The following is a 15,530-nucleotide window of genomic DNA, read 5'->3' as shown; positions in this document are numbered from 1 at the left end:
TTTCTAGTGTTTTTGTTCTTGATGTATTGAAATAACTTTTTACAAGCATTTTTTTTCTGTGGGTTGACTGAAGGTTGACTAAACAGTTGTCATGCAGTCTTTGAAGGCCTAGCTGGGTGATTAATCCATGGGGTCCAAACATATTGGCTGTGCTGGCTATTGAACTTCAGCTGGCTCATCTCTTGGCTCTTTGGAATGTGTCAAATCATGAGGTATCTCATTATTTTAAAGACATGCTATTGTGGGCCCTCTGAGACTATTTCTTCATCACTCCTGATGAGAAGTCAGTAACTCCTACAGAAGAAAAGGAGCCTCTTGTGAAAATTGTTTCTCTAAATCATGGGATCTTTCTTCCCTCTGTTTCTCTCGATTTATAGTCTTTCTGAAAGACTATCTGCAAGTGAAAGCACTTTTTTTTTTTTTTTTTTTTCCCATTCATTTGTCTCCTGTGGTGTTCTTTCCTTGGTAAGTGCCTTATGTATTAATGAAAATCTATATAGTATATATAAATCAGCCTATCTAGTTCCTCTACATCTCTGTAGTTACCAAGACTCTTAAAGATGCCCCAGGATCTTGTTCTGTTTCTGGGCTAATTCCATTACCCTCCTCCTCTCATGGACTAGCCAGTGTGAACTCAGTTCCTTCAGCTTCAACCACCTATTTGTCTGAATGTGCATCTGCTTGCTAGGAAGCCTGTGGGATGAACAGTCCTCCATCGTGCTTCCTTTGGGATGTTGATGATGCAACTTCAATGATATAAGTAGACTTCCAGCATACAGGATGCTCAGTTGTGCAGTAGTAGTTTTGCTTTACGGGGAGTTTATAAGTTGAAACTCATTGCAGTAATAGTGACCCAGATAGGTATTTCATGGTTTAAGTCCTGGAGTGAGACTTGGAGGAGCTGGATTCTGTTCCTGAGTTTATGGTTATGGGCAAGCTGCTTAATAATACTGTTGTCTTTATATATAAATGCATTTACAGGATGTTCGTTTTTCTTTGAATACGCAGTGGGTCTTAGATCTCACTCAAACTCTCTAGGCTTTACAGGAAGAAAAAGGAAGCTAATAATTGTGCCTCCCTTCTGTGAGGTGTTTTTTTTTTTTTTTTTTTTTTTTTTTTTGCTTGCTTTGTTTTTGATGGGCAAGCCTTCTTAAGCATTTGTTATATACTGCTTACTTTCAGAGTCAGGACCTTCAGCTGAATGGATTTTGGGTCTGATTTGATACAATTGTTCTAAAAAGTTAGCAAGTAGTTATTGTACTCACTGAAATAAGAATATTTACTAAATATCAAATGTTGTTAGAGGATGTATTGGAGGATCTTCATCTGTAGCCAGCTTACATGCTAAGATCTGCAAGTGAAATAGCTGGTCTGTGCAGCGTAGCTTTCCCTCCATGCAGGGCTGATTAACTAGGAAAATATGTTTATGCTGCCTCTGTGCTGAAGCCGGTGGTTAATTGTTCATCTAGGAGCAAGTTTAGCACCGACTTAGCTTGTTCATGTGCTCCTGAACCAGTGGTTCCCTAAATGAACATGGGTATGTAAGTTCTTTTTTCTTAAATCTACGAGTATCCTTTTTCTATGTGTTTTTGTAGTTACAGTGTAACTTTAACCAGAGTTTGCTCTTGTTTACTGTAAGCAGGAGTTTCAAATTCTTACTGTTTTGCTAAATCATTATATAGTTACATGTTGGGCAAGGTCCTTCTGCTCCTGACGTAGAAAGTGTATTCATGGATCATATGTTCCATTCCTCGCATATTTTCCATGTGTCTTTGTGCACTGTTCAAAAGATTTCCTTCACAAAACCATCGTATAGAGTATAATTATCTTTTACAATGTGATGTTTGTTGGCATTGCTGCTATATAAAATAAACTCAGCATCTGGAGACATGAGCAACTCTTGTTTACTTAACTATTGTATGTTTACACTTCAAGCTGTTTAACTTGCAATACTTGTTTCCTCACATTGTCAAAGAAAGCTGATTCTTCGTGTAATGTACTGGATGTTAGTAGATTTTACTAACCTGCTGGTTATTCAAAGGAGTAAATAGTCAGATTTTCTTTTTTTAACCCATCTCTATTTCCACTGCCCAAATCTTTTTTTTTTTTTTTTTTTTTCCCTCCTCTTCTTCTTTCACTACCGTCCCAGTGTGTGTAGAATTACATTGCCATTTTTAAAGCTGGGTGTAACAGTAAGATGCTTTTCCCTACATATGTTTTGGGTGCATTTTAAGAGGTGATTTGATAGTTACTGTTTGTATAGCTAGTTCATATAGAGAAACTAATAGCTTACTTCTCCATATGAACTGCATAGATTGTAAATACCCTGGTATAGCTAAAACACATTTTTTTTTGTATAATTATATTGTAAATATTGTAGATGCTTCCACTGGGGTATGTCTGGCCATCCATAAGACAGTCTTGGAATTGGAGCAGTAAAGGAACATGAAACCAAAGGGATGAAACGCATAGGTGCTGGGTTGAGCCTGGGTTGAGAAATATAGAATATCCTAGAATACAATATAATAATTTCTATTCTTTGGGCTCCCACAGGTCCTTTGTCCACAGGCTCTACATTAGTTGGGATGGGGAAGGAGGAGGCTCCTAATCAGCACTGTCCTACTCAGCAGCTGCCCAGCTGTGTCGTTCTCGCCTGGGCTGTTGGCCTCTTCCAGTCGGTTGAAGACTTGAGGCTTGTTGGGCCTTGACACTTCCAAGTATGAAAATGAGATTCCCCCTCAGCCTGCCAAAAAGACTAACCTCCAGGCAGACAAGTGTCGAAGTTCCTGTTTGATATATTTTCCTTTTAAACTGTATGCCATAGTGTTTAAGCAACTATCAAGAGTATTTAAAATACCAAAACAGAAATGATTTGTGTGTAAAATTGTAGGTTAACCATTTTAAAAAAAATCAGAGAGAGAAATCATCACTGTCATTACTGTTGAGTTTTCTAGTAAGTTTATAGCTGTCACGGGGCCAAAAAACCCACAATAAATTAGAGTTCTGAAAGGCAGCTTAGCACAGACAAAATTAATTAAATGCAAAAAGCTCTTGTTATGAACATGAGTAAATTAAGACAGCTTAAGAAAAAAAAAAATTAAGAATATGATGCCTTAAATACTAAAGGACTTGCTTTACTGCTTCATACATTCCAGTTACTTAGTCAAGTAACTGCTGATTTAGCTTCAATAAATTATTTGCTTATAAAGTTAAATGCAGAAAAAATGATCATGTAGTTCAGAATTAGGCAGCAATGGCTGGTACTAATTCAGTACTAAGTGGTTTATTTTTCTTCAAAACACTGAATGTATTTTGGCTATATCTCATCTTTGGTGCAGGCTGTGCATCAGCATTGGTCACAATGGCAAGATCTAACACGCTTTGTGGTGTTGATAAGGAAAACCAAAGGCTGCTGCTCTCAGAAGGTGTCCTGAGAGGTGTGGTGGATGATGAAGACTGCTTCTGGGAGGAAGGCAGGGCCATTCTGGGTTAGACAGAAAAACATACCTTGGCATGTATGGATACGTTCTTTTGGCTCTTGGGTTAGTGAATGTTCTCTGGATGTAGTTCTTCCTCAATCATAGCCGAGAGAAACCAGCTGGTATTTGCTTTGTTTCCTTCAGGCTAGGGCAGAAGGAAGCTGCAATTGAAACATCCAGTGTGTATTTCTTTCTTTCTTTTGGGGGTATGATTCGAAAAGATGACAATCTCAAGTTCAAATTCTCTGAAGCCACTGAGTTCATTTTAGTATCTGTCAAATAGAATTTGGGCTTATGACAATGTTGCTGTTGGGTGTAAATAGATGAGGATATTGTACCCATCCCGCAGGTATTATAGAATACACTAAAATGTGTAGTATTACTTGACTGTATTTTAGGATTACATTTTTATTTGCACTGTCTCTTCTTTAAATAAGTCTTAAAGGGGGCATTAAAATCCGGAACTGCTATTGCTTTATTTTTGTTGTTGAAAGGTAAAACCCTGTTTAGTTCCTAGTTCATGGAAAGGATAATTAATTTCTAAGGACTAGTTTAATCCAAAACAGTGCGTTACATGTTTTAGTCCTAAAACAAAGCATGTAAAGAAAAACCTGAAATTTTATGTGGTGTACTTGCAAACCTGTCACTAAAAATGGGTACATCTGGCAGGCTGAGGTTTTTCATCCATCTTTGCCATAATCTTAAAGATACCGTGACAGCTTTGTAGGATAGTGATATTTCTTAGTTCATTTGAAGTCGGAAATGTGAGCTAGAGATGTACTTATTTTTTTCAAGGTATTAAATTTCCTCCAATACTTACAGCACAAGTGCTGATAGTTTAAAGGCTCGTTACCACTCAGATTCCTCATAGGATTGTAGGGTCTTTTCTTATTATTTAGAAAACTGAAGTGATAGATAAAAGACATGAAAATGTTCTTATCTACTTAACTGCAACTAGATACCTGAATATCACTGTGAACATCTGATATATTTATATATATATTCACACACAGACAGTTAATTTTCAGTGTGCTGCTTTTGCGTTGACTTTTTCTTCAAGAGACATTTAAAGGGATGTAATGTAGAAATAGCTCACAATTAATTGCATGTAGTGATGGAGCGGAGACCTGGGTAAGAGACTGCTTAGGTATGTAAAAAGACCTGATTCATGAGATTAAAGGCTTCCGTTCCTCTAATTCTAGTAATGATGCCCAGCAGGAAAAGGTGGTCCAGATGGTCATCTGCAGCTGCTAACAGTCTTCTGGGTAAATATCTGAAGCTAAAAATTATCTGTGGTAGCTGGTGAATGTGAGCCTCCTGATTGCAAACACTGGAGGGAGTTTAATGACGTATTTTGCCAAGATCTCTGAAATAATTAAAATGTGGAGTAGAAGAGGAACGAGAAAAAGGAGAAGAAAAATGTGAAGAAATAATTTTATGGAAGGGGTGTAAAAGAAGAAAACACTTGAGCTGTTTCCACCATTATACAATTAATGCTAAAGTACCTGTTGTTTATTTCATGCAGTATTTACCATGATTTTCAAATGAAGAGGCTAACAGCTCCTTTCAAAATAGGGTAACTGTTTTTATTAGTCTTTAGTAAAGACGGTCTCAGCTCTTTTTTGAGTAGTAAAAATGTATGAGCATGAAGCACGAGCACTTGGCACGGGTAAGGATGGTCGTTCTCTCGGGTCAACCCTGACTGTGATCTTGTGAAATCCCTAAGCATTTTTCATTGCATGAAACTATACTTTATAAAAATCAGCTTGAATTAAACTGTTTTTTGTTAATCTGAAGCATTTGGCATAAATATTTTTGACATAAATATTTTTCTAGAATGATATCTTTTGCAAATTAGATCAAAACCACTTTTTAAAAATGTGGAATTTTCCAGGAAAGACATCCTTGGCATTATATGGTGTAGTGTGTAAATCATAGTCTGTGCTGGATTAAGTGTTTCTTTTTTGCTTATTCATTTAAGACATTGATTCTTGTTCCCCCTCCAATCTCCATGGAATATTGACGGTCTCTTAAATTAAACTTGTTTTTTTTTGTTTGTTTGTTTGTTTTTTTTAAAAAAAGCCTAGGTCTGTGCAAATGGTTTTGCAGTAAGGGCTGTTGATTAAGGTGCAGGATGGCCACCTGTGGTCTGCATAAAAACCTAATCTAGTCTAATCAGATTTATAGAACCATATTTCATATTAATCAGTAGCATTATATTTAAATTAAGAGCAGGAGAACACTGAAGCAATTGCATGTGAAATGCAAATTGCGTTGGCGTAGCTTTCTGTCCATGAGAAAATAAACTTATTTGGAGGATGGTTCTCTTCAGACACATTTCAGCTGCTGTTGTGCCTGCGCAAATATAGTCCTAGCTGTCCGAGTGCAATGGGAGCTACGTCTTGCTGAAATTATTCTGCTGTTTGGACAGCGAAGCTATGGTTTTCCCCTCCCCTTCCTCTGTCTTGTTTCGGGTTTCCCTCCCTCTACCCAAAGCAATCCGAGATAAGCAGATTAATACGTGGGATAGCTCCTCTTGGTTGCTCTGTGCAGCCCTTCCAGCTCTTCGTAGCCAGCTGGACTTGTTAGGAGGAGCTAACTGATCGCCTGCTTCCTGGGCTCAGTTTCATAAAAGATAGCACAGCATGCGTAAGCATGATTCCTGCAGTTGCAGTAATCCAGAGGCCTGTCAGTTCCTGACTTTATGCATGTTTATTCCTCCTTGCTTTATAATATTACACTGGAATTTCCTGTCTTAGGTAGTTTGCTATTGCATCTTCGGAAGTCTGTGAGTAATTTTGACTTTTTCAACTCTCAGTTACTTACATACCATAAGCAGGAATGCTTGTGTTGGGGAAATGGTGCATTAGCAGCTAACACTAGAGATTCTGTGCTGTGTGGGATGAAAAACAGTTAACCTTGCAGCTCTTCTCTTGCTAGGGTTAACATAGCTTCGTGCTGCTGCATGTGCTCAGAGCATTTGGGATTCGTCTCTTTCTGAAAAGAGATCTTTCTGACCCCTATATTCCCTGTACTTCTATAATAAAATATGCTGATGCTGCGCTATGACTTTTTGTGCCTAATCAAGGCAAACAATGACTTACATTTTCATATAGTTTGTACAATGCGTAGAATATGTACGAGTGCACAAAAATACAAGTTGACAGCAGAATAAAGAAATGCCCTTCTTGCTCACTCTTTTGTGTCTCCCCTCCATGTCCTCTAAATAGGAACAGTCACCCCAATAAAAAGCAGGGCAGTGTTAACATCCAGTACTTGGTACATTTGTCAGGCTTTACTCGGTGCGGTTTTTGTTTGTTTTGCTATGCTGCTTTCCTTAATCTTTTGGAGCTATTTCTGTAGTAAGCGAAGTGGTAGTGTGCTAGAGCTTACTTGTGTAGCCCAACAGCAGGGAGCTGAAGCAGTGGGAAACGCTGCTCGGGATCTGCAGGCTTAATCAGATGGAGCTATCGCAGCGACTCCCTCCTCAGTTTCCTGGGATTGTGCCGTGCTACTCCGGCTCAAGTGAGGCTTAAAACAATAGAGCAGCTGATGGAAATAGGGCGGTAGAAGCCACCAGGCTAGTGCTCTGCATCCCTCCACTAAACGCTGCAAGGTCAACACTCGCTGCCATGTACGTGTTGATTCACGCCAGGACCTTTCCCCATTGCTTGCTTTTCCAATGGAAACATCACTTCACTGTGTGATGTAAGAAAGCCAGCGCTGGTGGGTAAATAGCTGGGGTTACACTGAGTACATACTTGCTGTTAGCAGAATTATTTAAGCCTGTGCTTTTTCCTTACTGGAGCCCTAGCTTTTCGGACAGATTTATGTGAGTAAATAATTTTAAAATAGTAAATGTTGCTCAGACAGCTGACTCTTTCTAGTGATTATGTCTTCTGGGGATATAAAATGCATTTGTGAAACTCCTGTGATATGCCTTTTTTTGTTAGCAAAAAGAAGTTAGCAAAAGAACTGGTTTTGAGCCTGTAATAAGAAAATAGGAATGAAGTTTGGCAATGCATTTACATTCTGTTGTTAAATACTTATTTTATGTAGATTTTGGCTATATTTTTAGCTTCTAAAACAACTAGTTTAGCCATTGATTTTATGGTTAATAATGAAGTAAAACAATTTCTTTAGTATTAGCAGCTTTATGATTATGAAATTTGTTTTTTATAAGAATGTATATGTGCGTATATTCAAATGCTCCACCCCATGTAGTGTGTCCTGTAGTGAATGAGATTACTTGCACGTTTTATACTGTAATGCACAGAATTAAGCAAAACTAAAGTGACTATAATAAAGGAAGTGAAGGTTATAGGGATATGGCTGCAATAACTTTAGTTACATGTGAACAAAATAACCTTATTGCCTCTAAATAGTTTCATGAAATTAAGCAAGTTTTTTGTTTCTTTCAGATACTTTTCAAGATAACTTTCACCATCTTTACCTTTAACTGTCAAGTATAGCAAATATGCATGCAATATAAGACCTAGCCCCCAGTGAAAGTCCCTTGGCTGAGATGGCATGCATTTAGTGAGCCATGCACGACAGTGGGGGAAAAAACAGACAATGCTATGGGGATTTCTGAAGCAAACTCCACGTAGCTACCTTAGATGTTACTTAAATGCATGGTTCTTATGATGTTTGCAAAACACAAGTAATTGATTCAGGGAGGAATTGGACTTGGAGCATGATGCGAAATTGTGGCCTGAGCAGTCACATGACTGCCACTTCATCAATGAATATCTCTGCCATGGATTTTTTTAAAAATTAGTCAGGATACGTACACATAAACGTGCTAGTTTAGTGTCCCCATGCTTAACAAAAATGAGACACACTATTGGGAAAGAAACCTTGTGTATCTTTAAAGCATGTTTCTAAAGAGAGTGTATATGCCATAATCCCAGAAAGAAGAATATGGAAAACTGTTGGTCCCCTGTAACCAAGTTCACGTTCTGTTTCAGTGTTGTTGATACCATGTTTTCAGGAACTACAACTTAACCTATTTATAATTCTATAGGTGAGATCTGGAACCCAGCACTACTGCGAGCGGCGCCCACAGCTGCATCAAAGCTCCATGGTGCTGGACGCTGTTCAAACAAATAGTCAGAGGCGGTCCCTGCCCTCAAGAGATTATAAACTAAACAGGATGGTAGGCGCAGGATGGAAGTGCGCACAGTTTAAACATAACCTTGGGCCAGTCACAGCAAGTCAGCAACTTAAGGGGAAATAAAATCCTGGGATAAAGCTGCAGGATAGTGTGGTGGTACAAGTATCCATGGTGAAGAGATTGGGTGGCAGAGGACATCCTTAGACCTTAGCCTGTTTTATCCCAGAAGCAAGTAGATAGACTGTGTGTATTGGGTGGTGGTCCTCCTGCATGGGGTGGCACTTGCACATGCCCAACACTGTTGCTGCTGCTCATGAAGGGGCTTCCTGAGCCCTGACTCACAGCTCGGTGCCTGCTTGGCTGTAATGGTTCTTCTGGATGGAAACTTATTGTTTTCTATAGTGTTAAATATTTTTTTCTATTATTGTGAGATTTTCGTACTTGTATCTTTAAAACACACTAAAACCTTTTCTTTGTGTAGAATCTTAGAATTAAGGAAATAGAACTTTGCGGAAAAGATGGGCGTTACATATACACGCTATAACTCAGACTCTCTTACTGGCTGAGTTGCATACGTTGCTGTTTGGAGTGAACAGATAAAATTCAGGTTTGTTCATTTGCTAAATGTAAGGCTGATATGAAGAATAGCATTAAATGCTTTTATATGTGATTTGGAAGGTCTGCAAAAAATAAAATAAAATAAAATAAAAAATGTCCTAGGCCCTTGCAACTTCCCTTTAATAAGACCTGATGCTTTGCTAATGAATTAGCAGTGTAAATTCAGGTATCCAGCAAGGTAATTAATATGAAAACTTTGGAACATGCATATTTTTGTGAGCACTTTGCTCACTAATAGTGAACAGTGTCTTAACTGTCAGTATCCACTAACAGAGAACAGTGTCTGCTCCCTGCAGAACTGCAGTTGTGTCCTGCTTTTTGTCCCTATTGAGCTCTCCTGATGGGCAGCTAAGCAGTAAGCCGTCCTCAGCCTGTAAAGAGCTTCTCCCCCCTCCACCCGTCTGTACCAGATGCCAGTAGTGTGAAGAAACCCCTGCCCCCAAACTGAAAAACAGAAAAAACAAATTCCATCTTCTGCAAATTGTCCCCTCTTAATCCCTGGCATGTGGCTGGTGCCTCTACCACGGGCAGGTCCTCTGTGGAGGCAGCTGATAGAGAATTGATCCTAAAACATCACCAAAGAGCACAGATCACTGCTTAGTAGGGCAGCTAGTGCCTGGCCAGCTTCTGCTAATAATTCATGGCAGTTCTGGGAGTTAACCACAGGTCAAAATTAGTGGAGGATCTGACAGGGCCTTCTGTTGCTATGTAATATTATTTGAATGATAATAGTAAGTGACTGAGTCAGGCACTGCCCATTGCAGGAGTAAATACTCTGTTCCTCAGTTTTACAGCTTTAAAATACTTTTGCTTCACGAAGGAGTGTAATGATATCCCTGGACTGTTTGGATTTAATGTTATAATCTTTCCTACAAATAATATAGTGCTTATATGGAGAAATCTGCAGTTCTCAAGAAAGCATGGAACCTCACTTTGCCTAAAGGTACACTGAATTCTTTTCTTCTTTTGTTCACAGTGGTCTATTTACATTTCTGAATTAACTATGTACAATATAAAATATATTCAAGGGCTTGAAAATAAGTAGTTTAAACAATGTGTTCTCCCTCTTTTTAACAGGTAATCACATTGCTATAGTAAGATATCATATCCTTATATCCTCTTAAGATTGCTAAAATGTATCTGTGATATTTGTGTATTTCAATAGTTCACTCATATAAACGTCTGTGGGGAAACCTGAAGGAAAAATAAAACTGAGTTCCAGTTGTTATATTTAAGAATCAGAAGAAACCAAAGGGTAAAATCAGAAATGTTGAAGATAAAATAGGTTGTTCGAAATAATGCTTTAAAGGTATCTTTGAAATGTTATCTTTATACTTTTAAATGTAATGCAATTTTGTTTGTGTAGGGGAGGAAGACACTTTTTGCATTATATTATTACTGAGCCAGCTTGTGTCTAGCTGGTCCCATTTTATCTCTACAGGCCCTTTCTATGGGCGCTTCTGTGGTGAATGTTCTGACACTAAACTACTCCTCAAAACTGTGTGTGTGAATGTTCACGGTAGATGAACATTTACACTTATTTATGTTGAAAGTGCCTTAAGCAGAAACTGTATAGATTATTGACATTTTTGAAGGTTAATGATAGGGTTTTTTGGTTTTGTTGTGACAGGATTTGAGTCTTCTGATTTGGAATCTGGAAAAAGTAATAGTCTGTTCTAGCTTGCTTTTCTGAAATGTTACTCGAAGTAGAAAATGAATGTATTTTGAGGCTATTATAGCAATACTAGTAACATAGCTACTGGATCCTGTAAGGTGAATTTGGTGTTCTATGCATGAGAAATCATCTTTTTGTATTAAATAACTTGCTCACAGGTTTTACCTTTCAGTAAACTAAGAGTTAGCAAAGCTCTGGTTGACTGTCGCTTGCAACCATTCTGAATCACAGCCCACAGAGAGGGCCTGTCAGCTTTCTTGGTACATTGTATCTCGAGTATGATCTCATCTTCTCTCTGCTTCTGCCAGACATAGACCAGGAGTTGTTTGAACTGCCGTGTTGGGAGCGCTCAGTCAGGACTGCAGCTATGCTGTTTGGAGGCTGCTGCAACTCGGAAATGAAATAATTCCAGTTCAGTGATGGATTTGAACAGATGATAAAAGGAGAGGGACAGCTGTTGGTGGATTAGGATTTAGTTCAGTATCTTTTTTGGCTGTGGATAACAAGTGTTTTCTCTGTGTTGGCTGTATGTTTGTAGGTGGCTTGAGGGCAGAGTAGGAGCTGGGGGCCCAAAAGGCGTGGGGCTTTATGGCCTGCAGTAGACATGGGCCTAGGCAGAAAGCTCCTCAGAGCTGCTGAGTTTGCTGTGGAAACACTGCTGGCAAAGCTTAAAAGCTGTTTTATGCCTAAATTCTCAGGAAAACAAGAGCTTTGAGACCACAAAGATGTGTATCCATAGGACCAGATTCACTGCATCCATGCTTGGCTGGGGCCCTTTTTTATCCCCGACAACTCTCATATATCTTAAAATCTCTGATGCAGTAGCAGAGAGGAATGCTGCTGATCTTGCCCTGTTAAATCTTAATATGCAGCTTGCCACATCTTCAGCAATATCTTTATTTTCCCTGTGGTCAAACCTTTTTGCAGATGTTTTTATTTATTGTTTTTGTTTATTCCTGTCTTACAGGTTTGAAAACGTAGGCCCTAAATATTTTGCATACGATATAATAATACGCCAGCAAACTAGAACCAGCTTACATACGCATGATTTGAAAAGTTGTATTTTGGTGATGTGAGTGATTTTGTTTATGACTTTAAAATTATAAATATAAGACTTAAGTAGTTTTGATACTTATTTTTCCCATAAATTATTTTTAACCCAACATTTAAAGTTAGGTTGAAATGATTTCTAAATCCTATTATCTTGGGATCTGAGCCCTCCCTCTTTCTTCCCCCAGCTTCTTGAGATCTGGGCATTAATGTAGGAAAATGTTACATTAATTTGTAGGCAACGAGTTTGCATTAAATCCTTCTACCCTCTTTTTCTTGCTTTGTGAGTGAAGTGCTGCAGAAAATACATTTTTATGAGAATGTGTTTTCTACTTTGTTTTCTCTATAATACACATCTCTAACACAAGAGTAGTGTGAGTAGATATTTAAAGTACATGCACACATCATCACAGAGAGGAGCAATAAAAAACAAATTATGCTTGAAACCACTTTTAGATTAGATCAAGTCCTGTTCTTCTTTAATATTTTTGCCTTTCATAATCTGAATACTCTATGCAGCTTTTAGACTCTACTCGCATGGAGGTTTTGAACATCTGTGGCTCATCCTCTTAAACAGATGGTAAAATCTGTGATGTCCCAGGCATTTGCGATGCAACATGGTGTTTGGCACAAATGCGTTTGTACATCCACCTATCTTTTGACCATTAAAACATTGGCCTTACTCCAGCTTTTTGGTATATGAAATATCTAGCTGTGTGCCACTCTTAGGCTTGAGGGATATAAAATCTGTTATTGGCCTCTGTTATCTCTGTGCGGATGCTTCCCAGTAAGACATTTGATTACGAAGAGAGGAGAATTTGTTAATTACTCATAACATTTTTTTTATAATAGGTTCTCATATAGCAGATACAGTACAGCATGCGTGTGTATGGTAGCTTAAATGGTCAGTTAAAACCTGAGAATACCTGAAAGATGATATGCAATGCAGTTGCTTCAATTTGGGAGGTTAATCCTCCTTTTATCCTCTTTTTTTTTTTAATTCAAATATAAATTATTCTGAAAAACAGCTATTGCTCGGGATAATCTGTTCAAGTTTGTTTTGGATGAAGACAGCCACTGCTGATGACAAAACACAGTCTGAGTGCATAAAGGCCAGTCATCGCGGCACTTCCTGAAGTCTTCTCCCAGAAAAAACACTGAGATCCTGTATGGGAACATTCAGATGGCCTTGTCATGTGCCTGGCTGTGGGAATAGTGATGGGTAGGATAAGCCATGGGAAGGGAGCTGCAATACTGAAAGTACAATATAGACCAATTAAATGGCATTTTTCTGTCAATTCATCATGTAAGAGGAATAGCGGAAGATGGCATTTAAAATTCACCCAAGAAATAGCACTAGAAAATAACTAAATTGGCCATTGGGCCTTTCATTGTTCCTGGGCTAATATGTAATAGGAAAAACTGTGATAGCAAGAAGGGAAGTGGGAGGGAAAGGGGGCAACTGATAAGTTTTAGGCAGTTTAATAGTAGGCAAAATCTGTTGATGTAGCAGGTAGTGTGGGAAAAAGGGTGAGAAAGAGGTATGAAATAAGCCTTTCAGAAGCTATTAATTGAAAAGATAGGATGCGTCTTCCCTACTTTAGCAGTGTGTTGAATTAAGAGATTTGAACGGAAAACTATATGGCTCAAAGACTTTTTTTTTTTTCCCCTCCTTCCTGGGGTTCTTACATTAGCCATATTGTGAAGTAATGCACTTACATGCTGTTTTAAGAGCTGGTGGTGGTGAAAAGAAAAGCTTATTAGCTTATTTGTGGAGAGATAATTACTTGTGGTTTCAGCTGCTGACTCTTATTCTGTCCTTTAGTAAATCTTATTACACTTTAAAATCAAAATATCACCTTCCAATCTGTTATTAATGAGTGATAAAATCATTATAAACATTTTCCAGGGCTGGCAAAGATTCCAATGTTCTTAATATAAGCTCTGGTTTTAGATATTCTTAATCTTTCTAAACTCCATGGAGCATTACTTCAAAATTTTTTCATCTGAAGTTTTTCATCCTCAGAAATTTGCATGTGCTCATTGACATTGTCATTTGCAGAGCTTTTTTCCACTTTACCACGTGTGTTGTATTAATATTAAGATAATCTGTTCCGGAAAAAAAAGGAACTTATTTTCTTCTGCATTTATTTTTCCTAAAAATCTTCTCCTTAGAGAGATTCTTGAACAGGGAAGCTCATTAAGTTGGCCACAAAAAATGGTAACTATTTTTATGATAGTAAACAAAGTCTGTGTTTGCAGGTTTGTGGGTGGCCTCTTTGTTGCTTGTTTTTGTTTTGTTTTGTTTTCCAAGCTGGGTTGTGTGTAAGGCTGTTGCGTGGGAATCCTTTGTAAACCAGGACAAGGGCAGTCTGGCCTCATATCCAGACCCATGCAAGGCTGCTCTGGGTGCCGTAGCCATAAAACAATTCTGTGTGGTCCTCTCGGTCACCATCCTCAGTAGTGTCTGACATGATGTTGGAACGGTGCGTTCTGGCAGCCCATCAGTGAAACGATCCCAGAGTGCCGGCTGCCGCTGGCAATACTGCGCCGGGAACCGTGCTCACCATTCCAGCGGGAGATCTTCCTCTCTGGAGCAGCTCTGGGGGTTGCTTGTGCAAAAAGACTTGAGGAAACTGCGAGTTACAAAAATTGTATGGATGCATGGGAAGCTGTATCTGTGCTTACCAGAGGTGCTTGTTTTTACAACATATCAACACAAGGTGAAGTAGAAGTTACGACCTTGACTCAACAAGATAATTCAAAATGTACCAGAAGTTAAACATGTAAATCCGCTGAAATCCATTAGCTTAAAATAAAGCCCTATTGTAGTACCTGAATCTGAAAAGGTTTAACTACATGTGTATATATACCTTATATTTTAGTTTGTCATCTTTTATTTTAAAGCCTGCTTAGTTTTTGCTGCTCATCTTTGTGGTGATCCGTGAGCAGTTTAATGGTGGAATTTCTTAAGCACTTTTTATTTGCTTAGGTTTTTCTATTTATCTGCTTTACCACATAATATGCCCAGTTAATTCAGCTAATCCGATGCTACATATATGTTTTAATTTGGATATTTTTCTGGAGGAAAAATCTTAACATAGTGCTTTAGGTAACTAGTTAATAAGCCTGTAAAATCAAAATTTCAAAATCCAGATTGACTCCTTAGGAAACCTAAAAAAATGCATTGTTCATGGATTAACTCCCTCAAGCAACATTAGACAAATGTGAACAGAGAAATACTTTTGTCTGATTAAAAAAAAAATCACCAGACAAAATAATCATTCTTGCCTTGAAGCTACTATTGAATGTCTGAAATTTATGGGCGATGCTTTGTGCATAATGTCTAGCTGACACACTGAATATTTTAAGTGTGCTCTTCGATGGTCTGATAGTCACTAATGGCTGAATTAAAGGGCAGTTGAATTGAGAGGCAAGTGATCATTCTGATAAAATGACGATTTATCAGACTATACTGGTTTCATTATTATTCCTTTTTTTCTTTTCTCTTTCCCAGACTTCTATTCATTTTCTAATCACTCAGATTTATAAGTAATCAAGTGTCAAACTCTGATTTTGGAGTTCAATTATA

The sequence above is a fragment of the Tinamus guttatus genome, unplaced genomic scaffold (assembly GCF_059628265.1).
Source record: "Tinamus guttatus ecotype Peru unplaced genomic scaffold, ASM5962826v1 Tinamus_guttatus_pri_ptg000488l, whole genome shotgun sequence".
In the NCBI taxonomy this organism is placed as follows: domain Eukaryota; kingdom Metazoa; phylum Chordata; class Aves; order Tinamiformes; family Tinamidae; genus Tinamus; species Tinamus guttatus.
This window is presented reverse-complemented; position numbering follows the sequence as displayed.